The sequence below is a fragment of the Borostomias antarcticus genome (genome assembly GCF_949987555.1).
Source record: "Borostomias antarcticus genome assembly, chromosome: 19".
Lineage (NCBI taxonomy): Eukaryota > Metazoa > Chordata > Actinopteri > Stomiiformes > Stomiidae > Borostomias > Borostomias antarcticus.
Genome location: NC_140252.1, coordinates 4,575,030 through 4,590,816, shown reverse-complemented (window position 1 = coordinate 4,590,816; position 15,787 = coordinate 4,575,030). Strand labels below are relative to the sequence as shown.

Here is a 15,787-nt window from a genome sequence, read left to right as displayed (position 1 = left end):
TACTAGTATTAGAAGCATAGATATAATTTTAATATCAATGTTTTTATATGTCAATAAAAATGATCTGATTCTGTTTGTGATTGAATAATACTGATTTCTGATTAGAGAAGCAAAGCACTAAAGTATGAAATATCCCATTCACACTGTTCCGTGGGCTAGCCTACTACTGTGTATGCTGTATATGAGAGATTATAAGAGAGATTTGAACTGTACTTCATAACTCTTCATGCTTAGTGATGCCAGCATTTTAGCCAATCACAGGCTATCTTGGTGCCGAAAGGTCGTTGATTAAATCCCTAATTTATTGTAATGAACCATTAGAGGAGACCGGGATGGTACTGTAGTAACACAGGGAGAGTTGTAACGCTGTCAGTTTGACCAATCAGAAAGGACCTGTGGTGATGTCACCAATATAGCCATCCAACCAGACCAAACCTCCACCTCAGTCAGTCAGCCAGCCAGACCAAGCCTCCACCTCAGTCAGCCAGCCAGACCAAGCCTCCACCTCAGTCAGCCAGCCAGCCGGGCCAAGCTTCCACCTCAGTCAGCCAGCCAGGCCAAGCCTCCACCTCAGTCAGCCAGCCAGACCAAGCCTCCACCTCAGTCAGCCAGCCAGCCGGGCCAAGCCTCCACCTCAGTCAGCCAGCCAGCCAGGCCAAGCCTCCACCTCAGTCAGCCAGCCAGCCGGGCCAAGCCTCCACCTCAGTCAGCCAGCCAGCCGGGCCAAGCCTCCACCTCAGTCAGCCAGCCAGGCCAAGCCTCCACCTCAGCCCAAGCCTTAGTTGCTCAGCCCATCTGCTCTCCGTCCATTCCCCAAAGCAGGACCAACGCAAGGAAGACTCCCAGTGGGAAAAGAAAGAAGGTTCAATCAGAGATCCTGACAGATACACCTGTGAAACAGGCACGTGAAGAGGAAGAAAATAAGAGGAGCACTGAAGGTGTAAAAAGGAGAATAAACCTGTTACCTGCAAAGGGGAAAAATAAGAAAAAGCCAACAAGCAAAAAGCCCAAGCCCAATGAAAAAGAGGATTCTGACACCTCAGATGACGAGAATGTCTGCACTGTGTGCATGGAACACTTTTTAAACTCAAGGCCAAAAGAAGTGTGGGTCAAGTGTGTCTATTGAAGTTCTGGGCCCACAAAGACTGCATCCCAGGGAGTGGCGTCTATATTTTTCACCACTGTCTGTCTGATTGAACCCCAATGTCTTAAGCATTTAGGAATTCAGCGCACACACATACGCACACACGCATGCATACACACACAGACACACACGCAGACACACACACACATGCTCGAGAAATCTGTGTAAAAATAGCATCTGATCTCGGATACAATCCTAGTTCAACATTTTGTTCAGTCGTGGTTCAACTGTTTGTTACATTTGTATCTTAATATTAGTAAATGTAAACTTTCCATCTAAATTTACATTTTGACATTTAAAAACTTAATTAATAATTCTTAATAAGAATTTCTGTGTTTTTTGTCACCAAATTAATTGTTACAAATACAAACAGATTTATTGTTACAGCTGTATTATTTTAGGGCTACTTTAGTAAAGTTTTTTGAATGAATTGAATAGTGTGGATCTTATTTAATCACAATACTTCACTGTTACATCTGTCCCCGGGTAGTGTTACAACTCCCCCCAGGGGTAGGTTGTAACATGGTAACTCTTTGTATTTGAAATTAACTCACATAATCAGTGATTGTGTAGTACAAGTCCAACTGAGTTGTATTTGTAGCAGACCAATATGGGTACCATGTAGTAAAGCAATACATAGCGTTTTCTCCGTTTTTCTTGGAACTGCGCCCCCACAGACTCTGCGAGTACCGACACAGTATCGATACCAGCTCTGGCAGATATGGTAAACAACAGTGGTGTAGTGGAGGGTCTTCATGGGGTCTATCCACTTCTTTATCCACAGTATAGGCCTACTCCCTTCTTTAAACACCACTAATGTAAAAACTGTAACATATACCCACTTCTTTACGCAGAGTTTACCCACGTAGGCTATTTAGTCACCACTACACCCCTGCTAAACAGGGACTTCTGCTGGTCATCTTAGTAAACTGACCAGCGCGGCAACAGCACTTGCTTTTTCCAGGCTATTAATCCACACTTTAACTAAATAAAATAATGAACATTAAATCCATCCATATATATATATATATATATATACGCTACTTGCGTGTTAATTAAACCTTGAAAGATGGCCATTCAATGCAATGGACTTTTATTTTGTAATGTTTGAACGTTTTTTCGCTTCCCGTGACGCTAGACTGGGCCACGTGACCAACAGACCACGTGATTCCATTTATTCATTTCACCGTTCGAAACAAAATAATGAATATAGTGATAGATAACTGTGGGTACATTCTTCAGTCCCAAAAGGAATAATGATAAAAGGAACGGACGGAGAACCACATTTTGGAAGTGGTTTTTCCACTATTGCTAGACTGGACCATGTGACCAACAGACCATGTGATTTCATTTATCCATTTCACTGCTCGAAACCAAATAATGACTAGGGCTGCGAGCAGCATTGAGCGGGCCCTCGCAACCCATGCGTGTCGGGGTGCGGCGACGTTCAAGGGTGTGCTATTTTGGTGTCCAGTACTGAGAGAAACTTCCTGTCACCAGTAGGTGGCGCTCTAAGCGTCCCTCAATACCGACACATAGATGTGTTCAAGACGGTACCTTGATGAAGCGTGAGAAATGTTGTGTAAATCGGACAATGTATGTAGGACTTATGACTTCCTGCTTGACCTGTAGGCGGCGCTATAAGTATGACTCAATACTGACCTACAGATGAGTTCAGGACGTGACCTTCATCAACCCTGAGCAATTTGGAGTAAATCGGATAACGTATGTAGGAGTTATGAGGACCTCCTGTTTCACCAGTAGGTGGCGCTGTAGGTATGAAGCAATACTGACTTACAGATGTGTTCAGGATGCGACCGTCATCAAGCATGAGCAATTTGGAGTAAATCGGTTATCGTATGTAGGAGTTATGAGTACTTCCTGTTTCACCAGTAGGTGGCGCTGTAAGTGTGACTAAATACCGACACATAGATGTGTTCAGAATACGACCTTCATGAATCCTCAGCAATTTGGTGCAGATCGGATAATGTATGTAGGAGTTATGAGGACTTCCTGTTTCACCAATAGGTGGCGCTATAAGTATGACGCAATACCGACACATAGATGTGTTCAGAAGGGGACCTTCATGAAGTGTCAGAAATTTGGTGCAAATCGGATGATGTATGCAGGAGTTATGAAGACTTCCTGTTTCACCAATAGGTGGCGCTATAAGTATGACGCAATACTGACACATAGATGTCTTCAGGACAGAACCGTCATGAAGCGTGAGATATATCGGACAAATTGGATAATGTATGGAGGAGTTATGAGGACTTCGTGTTTTAATGGTGAAATGTCAAACTTTGGCGGGGCGCCACGGCAAGGGTGTTTGGTGAAAACTTTTTTTTTTTTTTTTGATAACTTTTGATCACAAAGGTCTTAAGATGAAGCTGACCGAATATGAAGTTGATCGGATGAAATCTCTAGGAGGAGTTGAGCATGGAAATGGTCAAAACAAGGGGAAAATGGCACATTAAAAGCAAAATGGCGGCCTTCCTGTTGCATGTTGGGTATAGCTCCAAGATACATTTTAGTGTGTCTCGATGAAATACATATGCGCTCTGAATTTCGTTCTCCTACATCAAACTGAAAGGTGGGGCTCGCCATTTTAAACTTTCCAGGGGGCGCTCTTGAGCCGTTTTGCCACGCCCATTTCCGTCACCCATGAATTATCAAATTTTTCACCGGGACTGACGTATCTGCAAAGTTTCATCCGTTTTCATCGATGTTTAGGCCGCCAAAAAGGCATTTGTTTTGGAAGAAGGAGAATAATAATAATAATCCTTCGAGTTTCAATAGGGCCTCGCACCGCCAGTGCTCGGGCCCTAAATATACCGCGATATACAACTGTGGGCACATTCTTCAGTCCCAATAGGAATAATGATAAAAGGAACGAGCCGGGAAACAAAAAAAGGCCATTTTGGAAGAGGTGTTTCCATTATTGGTTTAGACACAAAAAACAGAATTATGGTCGATTTACCGTTTATTCGTTTTGAAATTATAATGGAATAAGGAATTATACGATGATACCCTGACCCAGCCGGTATATGCGCCGAGCGTACACAGAACGCAAACCAAAACAAACCACACAGCGTTTGTTTTTCTGATTTTTCGTTTTTCCGTTTTGAAAAACCAAACCAAATCATCTCGGTTTTTCTCGGTTTGGTTTTCTCTTTTTTCGTTTTAAAACCAAAACGGAAAAACGAAAATTCACTCTTGTTTTTTGGTTTTTCCAATTTCGTTTTGAAACAGAAAAACCAAAGAACGAACCATACACGGATTACCGAGCACCCTCTTGTATTTTGAAGAGGTACCCCCAAGCTACAAGAAGCAGCAAAGAAAAAAATTCCACCCAACAAAACAAGGTTCAACCCCATGGCTCCCGGACTAGGAGCTGTTTAATCCAAAAATGCACAATGCTTCCTGCAGTTGGGTCGGATCGAGGTGCTGGGATGATCAACATTCCGTGGAGCAGATGCCACTGCAGTGATGATTAGGCTTACACAACTTTCAGAATGTTTTGCAGAATTATGAAAGGAAAATAATAACTTGACTTAATATGTTCACCTCCACCCACCCCGAAATGTAGTCATAATTTTAGCACAATAGCCTCTATATGCGCAGCACAACGCTGCAATAAGACAGTAGGATTCAGTACACAGGTGTGTTTGATCATGTTAAGATCTCATTGTGAGAATAAGCTGTGTTTTCTAGAATAAATACATGTCAAAAAGTCATCCCTGGACTGTTATTATTAACTGTAAATGATCTAGTTGAGGATGCATCAAACTCACACTTGTCTTTTGGCATAAGCCCACGGTAGCATCCCCCTCCCATCACCCGGCTGCGCAGAAGTTTTGCATACGGTTGGACTTTGCTAGATTTAGCGCAAGGTCGGGAATTGTACTCATTTCCCGGTTAATGTGCACAATCCCCGACTTTGCGGGAGATGTGAGAAATACTAACCAATTTCTCACATGCACACGCACACGTTTGTCCTACATTCCCCGTGAGATCGGGGAATGTGCACATTAACCCGGAAAAGCTCACATTCCCCGTTTTTTCACATTCACCGTAACATAATACATACTACTCTATATTCTTCACAGCAGGCCTCCATACAATACAGAGATGTATACATACATACTACTCTATATTCTTCACAAGCACCCTCCCACAGGCGCTGCTCTGTCCTCCCCCACCACTGCAGCAGAACTCCCCCCTGTCTTCCTCCACAACCGTCCCAGAGCCGGTCATGTTGTGGCCGCCGTTTTGGAGCTCTGGGCTTGTGGGTATGGTGTAACCGTTATCGGTCTGATTCAAGAGTCTGGCGTCCACCTCGTTGGCGCCATTGTGGAGAGCTCTGGGTGATTGGTTGTCCAGAATGCCATGACCGCTGCTGTTGGCCTGGCTAGAGGGACTGAGCTCACCCATCTCCTCCTGGTTTCTGTCTCTGGTCAGGGTTGTGGCCCCATGGCGTGGCCCCCAGTAAGTGGTTGTGCGGACCTGCTCTGCGCTGGGTGGTGCCGTACACAGGCTGACCACCACAATCACTGTCCCAGAGATCCAGAACAGCAGCATTGCCACGTACATGAAATGGACGTCCCTATAAAAGACGGCCGTTCATCGTGCTGGTTGCAAAGGGGCTCTTTGTACACAAAGGCCAGGACCAGCCTAAGCGCCCCCGTGGGAAGCCCAACCATGCCTCCCCAGAATGCACCTCTCTCGTTGCAGCGCTGCAGCAGCATGCCCAGCAGGAAGAGAGCGGCGACGGGCGGGGTAAGGTAGTCCGACACTTCCTGGATGTAGTAGAACATCTGCCCCCCCTGCATCTCCACGACGACGGGCACCCAGGCGATGCTGATGACCACCATGGCGACCACGAAGACCCTCCCGACCACCATCAGCTCCCCGGAGGACGCCCGCTCGCGCGCCATCTTGTAGATGTCCAGGGTGAAGATGGCGCTGGCCGAGTTGAAGATGGAGTCCAGGTCGCTCATGAGGGCTGCGATCATCACGGCCATCATAAGGCCTCGTAGGCCCACCGGCATGACGGACATCACCAGCCGGGTGTAGGCCATGTTGCTACACCCCACCTTGGAGCCGCACACCTCCAGGCAGTGCTCGGGGCTGATGCAGGCCAGCTGATCGGCGAACAGGATCCGGGAGATCATCCCCGGGATGATGACAATGATGAACATGGGCAGGATCTTGAGGAGCCCGGCCATGAGTGCGGAACCCTTGGCGTGGGCGATGTTCTTGGCCGCCAGCACCCTCTGGACGATGACCTGGTCGGCGCACCAGTACCAGATGGAGGCGGGCGTCTGGCCCAGGAGGAAGCCCGGCCAGGGGAGGTCCGGGTCCAGGGGCCCTCGGAGGATGCGCAGAGACTGTGGCTTGGGCTGCACGTGGCAGGAGGCCAGCAGTACAGCGGCAACGTCCGGCGTGGCTTGCATGTATCTGGTCCGCATGCCTTCCAGTCCACCGACCTCGGCCAGGCTGATGACGGCGAGGCACAGCGCTCCCCCGCCCATCAGGACGGCCTGCACGGTGTAGATGACCACCACCAGGCCGCCGGTGACCGTCATCAGCGCCGTCATGGAGATGAGCAGGATGATGGACAGGTAGAGGTTCCACCCGAGCGACTCCTGGATGAAGAGCGCCCCGGAGTAGAGGGCCACGGAGAGCTTGGTGAAGATGTAGAGCAGCAGGGTAAGGAGGTAGACCGGGACGAAGACCCAGCCCAGCAGCTGGAGCAGCAGCAGGGAGTTGAACTCCCAGGTGGCGACCGCTAACCCGCTCGCCGCTCCCGAGCCCGCCAGGCCAATGAAGTGCACGCTGCCGATGTTGCTGACGAACAGAGACGCGCCGACCATCGCCCAGTTAATGGAGCGGCCGGCGAGGAAGTAGCCACTCACGGTGCTTCTGCTGTTCCGCCACATGGCCAGGAAGCCCACCGTGAGGACCAGGACGAAGTACAGCGCCACAAGCAGGACGTCCACTTTGTCCATGGTGGCAGACATCTTTAGGCTCTTGAAAATGCAGTAATGGAGAGTTCAAGTAGCTCAGTAGATTTCTTCCCCTTGAAGCTGTGGTATATCTATTTTGTTATATTGCTATGATAAGTTTGGTTCTGCTACATGAATTATAATTGTTCTAATTTGATGTCGGGGTCGACTCCAGACCTCCTCCCTCAGAGACGTTGCTCATCTGTGTAGACAAACCTGCAACAAACACACACACATGTAATAATGCGTAGAAATAGGGAATTTATAAGGAATTTGTAATGAGTAGTACAGGCACAGGCAGAACGGCCATGGGCCCTGACGGGCATCATACTACAAAGACAGATGAAAGAGAACAGGACTGGAGAGATGAAAACATTACAGGGAACATCCCTCACTCCAAGCGTAGTAACAGGCCAACAGGTTTAGCAGAGTAGCCCAGCAGTAGAGTGTCAGGGCTCCTGTAGTGCTACCAGACAATATAGTAATAGCATTTGCTTCATAATACTAGCCTACTTAGCCACCAGAGACTTAAGGGAAATATTTTGTGTAGCCTATGCTAATTTTCTAACTTGCTCTTTCCACTACACAAAACATCTTGGTCTTTCCACTACACCAAAGAAGAATAGACATATATACGTTATCACATATATTCGTACACGTTACCTATGTTGTAATATGAGTAATGACTTTAAACAAATAAATGTAATTGCAGTGGTGCAGTAAAAGACAAACTTTTCGTCCTAATGCTTTGGAACCTTTGACCTCAATCCAAGACCATGGAAGTAGCTACAATCCCACAGACCTTTTGGAAAATAAAGGAATTTACTGTAACTTTATAATTTGTTTATGAACAGTGATGGACTGGTGTTCCAGAAAGAGTGCCGCCATGGTCTCTCACCTAGATCAGTTTGTTTCTTGTGAAAATATGTTCTGGAACACGCGTTAGCCGTAAACGCTCACAATTCACCTCGTAGCCTAGGTGCCCCAATGGGACGATGTAAAATCAACTGTCTTTACAGGCGTGACAAGAGCGCTTTTAGCACAGAGCATCTTCTTCCTGTGACAATATCATACCTGCTATCTACAAGACTCTAAAGACTTCCCAGCTGTTATTAGAGAATAGTATCGATGATTTCACCTACCGTGGTTAACCCTGACTGTTAATATTTGAGCTTGGCGGGTCGGTCGGTCGCATCAGTTGCGTCTGGTAGCAGGAGATGACCATGCAGGTACAGGTGGATCGGATCAGAAACATCCATCTATATCACCCCGCCGCTCGGCTGTGACGTAGCCTAGGTACACGCCTCGGTCACAAGTGGTGAGGAAATTATTAGGCCTATAGCTGCTTCAATAGTTGTTTTGCTGATCAGTTATCACATAACCTCTCGTTTCTTAAAGGACTATGCTCGCTTTTGACAACCTGGACCTTATTTACGACATATTATAAGAAGTTTGACTCACCCAGATCACTTTTGTGTTGTTCGGAGGCCTGTAGAAGAAATTTAAAATCCAGCGCGAGCCAGTATATCCATGTAATGGCGGCGCACGGGGCAAAGGGAATGCAGCTTCTAAAAATCCATTTTCGGCCGCTAAACGGTTGTTTTCATCAATCACATTGCATGAATCGACAGTTGATATTCCTCTACGCGAGCCATTCTTTCGGTTTTCAAATACGTGGTCTGTAGCCACTGTAATATGATCTTTACACTGGCTATGCTCCCTCACATTCTCTGCGCTACGATCGGATTGTTGCTGACGAATGACGACGACAATATTCTCGGCACCAACTACGATCGTAGCGCAGAGAATGTGAGCCGGAGAATAGCAGGCTGCGCGCTGGCCTGTGCGCATGCGTGCTGGAGCAAGTGGGGGAGAGGCTTGTAAAGATCATATTACAGTGGCTACAGACCACGTATTTGAAAACCAACCGAAAGAATGGCTCGCGTAGAGGAATATCAACTGTCGATTCATGCAATGTGATTGATGAAAACAACCGTTTAGCGGCCGAAAATGGATTTTGAGAAGCTGCATTCCCTATGCCCCGTGCGCCGCCATTACATGGATATACTGGCTCGCGCTGGATTTTAAATTTCTTCTACAGGCCTCCGAACAACACAAAAGTGATCTGGGTGAGTCAAACTTCTTATAATATGTCGTAAATAAGGTCCAGGTTGTCAAAAACGAGCATAGTCCTTTAAGAGAAATCATCAGCGTTTGCATTAAGTATTTTGATGCATGTGTATTCATAGATATGTTTATGTTTATCAATAAGGGGGTGCTGTTTGCAGCTGAGTGCGTGGGTACATTCATAGGCTACTGGACAACGCTGGACAATTCTATCATTCAGATCTTAAAAATCTTCAGATCTTCAGATCTTAAAAATTTACAGGCAGACTACAGTGATTAGGATTAGGAATGAAAGGCGCACATTCATGGTGCCTTGCACAAAACGCCTAGTTGAAGTATAGCCTACATTTGAGGTGGTTTATCAGTAACATGACACATGCGTGAATGTAGCATTACATTTCCAGTTAAATGTTTTTCACAAATGTTTGGCTTAGTGATTAAATCACGCTCCTCGGTGAATGAGGATGTCATACATGTGTAATTTTAACTAAAACGCCAGTCTACTCATTCACTATATCAATGAGAGTAGCCTAGAAGACGTAACCACACCCCCTGAAACGCACCGGTGTTGCCTCTAAAAAATCCTCAACACAATTGGGTCACGAGGGCACAGAACACTGCTGGTTTAAGTGACTTTCGACTTCAAGTCATGATGCAAAGGTCCCATTTGGTGTACAGTAAGTACCTAGGCCTACACCCGACCCCTTATCTTTGGTACCGTTATAGGCTATAATGAAAAAAATTGGTGTCAAATAATTTTGGGGTCAAGGAATCCAACTGAATAGGTTTCAAGGCAAAAGAAAATAGGTTTTCTCCTTGGCGTGACAAATGGGTGTAGACCATGCACGCCTTTAAAAATGCATGCTTTCAAAGGCCCACTCACTGAAATAAGTTTTTTTTCAATGTGTATTATACAGATACAAGGGCTACCCAGCCCTTTGTTTGTACCATTTGTTCTAAAAATGCTCTAAGAATGTGAAAACATTAGCAGAACGTGTTGGGAATGTTCGCCAATGTTGTGGGAACATTCCCTGCTGGGTAGGTAGGCCTACTGAGTAGTACGACTACTCAGTTCATAACTATGTCCACAGTTTCATTGAGAAACATAGGCTAATGGTTGACAGAAAAACGTGAGGCAAATAAATATTATTTACCATCAATAGTCAGAAGTTGGCACTTACAGAAAACATTGGTAATGCGACGCCAGTCCTTCAGAAAGCATGCCATCTCCCTCTGATGACGTTTCAAGTGGCATAGGCCAAGACCCAGGAGATGGCGGCCGCAGGCATCATTGAACCCCCCCATAGTCCCGGGGCGCCTCCTGCACTGCTGGTAAACCAGGAGGATGGTTCCTCAACGATCTGACCTGAACGGATTTATATCCACTCCTCCGCATCGATGAGGCCCTGGACTGCAAGGACGGTTCCAAATGTTTCAGCTGTGTGGGTCTAAGGAGTGGGTACTGGCACGCAGAGATAGACCAGGGCAAAAGAATCCTGTGCAAACACCTTTACCATCGGCAGAGCACTTTAGCAGTTTAAAGTCACGTCAGTTGGCCTGTATAACAGCCCTAAATGTTGCGGTGGCCCTAGTGGGTGCAGTGATTGGAGGGTGCACCACCAATAACAAACGCAGAAGAAGACTGAACATTAAACTGTAGATAGGGAGGAACTGTAGATAGTGAGGGACTGTAGATAGGGAGGGACTGTAGATAGGGAGGAACTGTAGATAGGGAGGGACTAGATAGGGAGGGACTGTAGATAGGGAGGGACTGTAGATAGGGAGGAACTGTAGATAGGGAGGGACTGTAGATAGGGAGGAACTGTAGATAGGGAGGAACTGTAGATAGGGAGGGACTGTAGATAGGGAGGGACTGTAGATAGGGAGGGACTGTAGATAGGGAGGGACCATGGATGTATTAATATAACTGGATACAGCCACTCCATTCACTGGCCGCTATCAACAATGAAGCCCTATTGAACCGCGCCATCTTGGCAAATTTGTAGTCATTTGACTATTTCCGGTGACTTTTGACTTGCGCAGTTGTGCTTCTCTGGCCGACGCGCGTCCACGAAAAAGTTCACATTTATCTGAAATGTAGACGCACGTTCCCGGCTCTCTCGGCTCTCCCCGCTTTGATTTAGCAATGAAAACCGGCTTGCATATTAACCTGTTTTTGTCAAATATATCAATTGGAGAAATTATTTTTTAATCCAGGCATCTTAGTTTTAACAGGTTAAATATAACTGAACATGTTTCGTTTGCTAGTAGATGGTATTCATTCCGTTCGCGATAACGTTATTGCAGCCAGGCTAAATTCCTCCAGGGAGCCAGTGACCGGCGAGTTGAAGAGCTTCACTCCCCGCCAGCAGGAGCATTGGCCGCGGCTCCCGCATCTCGGATAACCCGCTGAGTTCCTGGCTGCTATTTCACACTCGCCCTTGATCAATCCCAATACCGATCCATGGTAATAATGAATCAATCGTTCAGATCAGATCGGCAGTGCTGCATGCATGTTACAACATCATTGTTAGCTTTATTAACATAACCATAGCCTACATTTATCTCTCTAACGTTAGGCTATCCATCTTACACCAGTCGGCCATTCGATAGCTTGAAGCGGTCAACGCCAACGTTGACTGAAAACACCAGTGTATCGTTTCATCTTCATGCTACACATCAACTCCTTTACATTGTATGTGAATAAATTCCTGTTATTCTAAAAATATCCCATTTCTGTCCATTCCTGGAAAAGGCTAATAATTGCTGTCAAATGATCACTCCAGTTTATCACCGTATCCCACTACCATTTCAACTATGCACAGGAGGTTGTCTTGTGGTCATTTTCATTAAAAATGATTAGCCTGATCAGTTTGTTGTATGTATTAAGCCCTTTTTGAGCGGTATGCTTGTATTAATAGCTTATAGCTTGCCATACTCACCAACCTTGGGACCTCAGAAATAGGGAGCATTTCCAAACCAAATTGCGGGGGGGGGCATTAAAAGCATTACAAATTAGACATTAAAAGCATTAAAACGAAATGTGAAACATTATATATATATATATATATATATATATATATATGTGTGTGTATGGAGCAATTGTTTTTAATGTCCGACTTTTGTCTGTGCTGTTCAGTAAATGTGCATCTGTCCTAATTTATTGTAGCCTATCTACTACACAACCTAGTTCAAATTTATGAATCTCCCGCGGCGTGATCATTTCCAAACCAAATTGCGGGGGGGGGCATTAAAAGCATTACAAATTAGACATTAAAAGCATTAAAACGAAATGTGAAACAGCATGACAACATACATATTCCTTGATTATTTGTATGCTGTGTTGTCCCGTCTGAGTTTGTCCTGTTCGTGATTGGTCTCGTGTTCCCACTCGATAGGCTTGCACCTTGACGTTGGTGAGTGGGCTTTAAACCAAGACGGGCTGTATGTGTATGTGTGTATGTATGTGGTTTGTGTGTCATATTCTATTATTGAAATGTAATAACAGAAACAGTGTGCCTCCTCTTATCCTCACAGCTCAAGCCATTTTTAGGAGACCAGTTCACACCTCAACCAGACCTGCTGCTGTTTAGGACCTGCTTTAAGCCCTTTTTTGTGGTGTCCGTTTTCTGTGTTCTGTGTCAAGTAAGCCAACCCACCTTCAATGCAGTGTAGCCTCCACATTTGAATGGTTACAGCAGTCTTGTCGTCTACAAGCAACAGTCTCTGGCTTTGCATGGCAATTTATGTAGTATCATCCGAGTTCTACAAATGCTGTACTTTTTTGTACTGTAAGTAACCCCTCAATTATTCAATTTTACTGGGGAGCAGTGACCATAGCCTACTTGCCAACCCTCCTGACTTCCGCGGGAGATTCATAAATTTGAACTAGGTTGTGTAGTAGATAGATAGGCTACAATAAATTAGGACAGATGCACATTTACTGAACAGCACAGACAAAAGTCGGACATTAAAAACAATTGCTCCATACACACACATATATATATATATATATATATATATATATATATATAATGTTTCACATTTCGTTTTAATGCTTTTAATGTCTAATTTGTAATGCTTTTAATGCCCCCCCCCCGCAATTTGGTTTGGAAATGCTCCCTATTTCTGAGGTCCCAAGGTTGGTGAGTATGGCAAGCTATAAGCTATTAATACAAGCATACCGCTCAAAAAGGGCTTAATACATACAACAAACTGATCAGGCTAATCATTTTTTAATGAAAATGACCACAAGACAACCTCCTGTGCATAGTTGAAATGGTAGTGGGATACGGTGATAAACTGGAGTGATCATTTGACAGCAATTATTAGCCTTTTCCAGGAATGGACAGAAATGGGATATTTTTAGAATAACAGGAATTTATTCACATACAATGTAAAGGAGTTGATGTGTAGCATGAAGATGAAACGATACACTGAGTTTGGGTGTTTTCAGTCAACGTTGGCGTTGACCGCTTCAAGCTATCGAATGGCCGACTGGTGTAAGATGGATAGCCTAACGTTAGAGAGATAAATGTAGGCTATGGTTATGTTAATAAAGGTAACAATGATGTTGTAACATGCATGCAGCACTTCCGATCTGATCTGAACGATTGATTCATTGTTACCATGGATCGGTATTGGGATTGATCAAGGGCGAGTGTGAAATAGCAGCCAGGAACTCAGCGGGTTATCCGAGATGCGGTAGCCGCGGCCAAAGCTCCTGCTGGCGGGGAGTGAAGCTCTTCAACTCGCCGGTCACTGGCTCCCTGGAGGAATTTAGCCTGGCTGCAATAACGTTATCGCGAACGGAATGAATACCATCTACTAGCAAACAAAACATGTTCAATTATATTTAACCTGTTAAAACTAAGATGCCAGGATCAAAAAATAATTTCTCCAATTGATATATTTGACAAAAACAGGTTAATATGCAAGCCGGTTTTCATTGCTAAATCAAAGCGGGGAGAGCCAAGAGAGCCGGGAACGCGCGTCTACATTTCAGATAAATGTGAACTTTTTCGTGGACGCGCGTCGGCCAGAGAAGCTCAACTGCGCATGTCAAAAGTCACCGGAAATAGCCAAGTGACTACAAATCTAGCCAAGATGGCGCGGTTCAATAGGCCTTCACTTTAGATTTCGAATCCTGGGGGCTTGGGAGGGACTGTAGATAGGGAGGAACTGTAGATAGGGAGGGACTGTAGATAGGGAGGGACTGTAGATAGGGAGGAACTGTAGATAGGGAGGGACTAGATAGGGAGGGACTGTAGATAGGGAGGAACTGTAGATAGGGAGGGACTGTAGATAGGGAGGGACTGTAGATAGGGGGGGACTGTAGATAGGGGGGGACTGTAGATAGGGGGGGACTGTAGATAGGGAGGAACTGTAGATAGGGAGGAACTGTAGATAGGGGGGGACTGTAGATAGGGGGGGACTGTAGATAGGGAGGGACTGTAGATAGGGAGGGACTGTAGATAGGGGGGGACTGTAGATAGGGGGGGACTGTAGATAGGGGGGGACTGTAGATAGGGAGGGACTGTAGATAGGGAGGGACTGTAGATAGGGAGGGACTGTAGATAGGGGGGGACTGTAGATAGGGGGGGACTGTAGATAGGGAGGGACTGTAGATAGGGGGGGACTGTAGATAGGGAGGGACTGTAGATAGGGGGGGACTGTAGATAGGGAGGGACTGTAGATAGGGAGGGACTGTAGATAGGGGGGGACTGTAGATAGGGGGGGACTGTAGATAGGGGGGGACTGTAGATAGGGGGGGACTGTAGATAGGGGGGGACTGTAGATAGGGAGGAACTGTAGATAGGGAGGAACTGTAGATAGGGGGGGACTGTAGATAGGGGGGGACTGTAGATAGGGAGGGACTGTAGATAGGGAGGGACTGTAGATAGGGGGGGACTGTAGATAGGGGGGGACTGTAGATAGGGGGGGACTGTAGATAGGGAGGGACTGTAGATAGGGAGGGACTGTAGATAGGGAGGGACTGTAGATAGGGGGGGACTGTAGATAGGGGGGGACTGTAGATAGGGAGGGACTGTAGATAGGGGGGGACTGTAGATAGGGAGGGACTGTAGATAGGGGGGGACTGTAGATAGGGAGGGACTGTAGATAGGGAGGGACTGTAGATAGGGGGGGACTGTAGATAGGGGGGGACTGTAGATAGGGAGGGACTGTAGATAGGGGGGGACTGTAGATAGGGGGGGACTGTAGATAGGGGGGGACTGTAGATAGGGGGGGACTGTAGATAGGGAGGGACTGTAGTTTCAAATGACTAATTACAGGACCCAAGGGGGGGGGGGGGGGCTTTGTCCTGCCACACAGTGAACACACATTACATATAGTGAGTGGCGACACGGCACACAGGGGTCAGGGGTCGCGGTTGAAAATCGTCCCCTGCATTCTTCCCATCCAAGCTGTCCTCCTCCAGGGACATCGTTCATGTCCTCCTCCAGGGACATCGTTCATGTCCTCCTCCAGGGACATCGTTCATGGCGCC

At 46.2% G+C, this 15,787-nt stretch overlaps 1 pseudogene across 1 annotated transcript; it reads right to left on the bottom strand.

Annotated features, from left to right (window-relative positions):
* Nucleotides 1-5,290: 5,290 nt before the first annotated feature.
* On the bottom strand, nt 5,291-7,167 carry LOC311321592 (sodium/myo-inositol cotransporter-like; annotated as a pseudogene). The gene has a single exon. The product of its transcript is annotated as a sodium/myo-inositol cotransporter-like (transcript).
* Between the last annotated feature and the right edge of the window lie 8,620 nt (nt 7,168-15,787).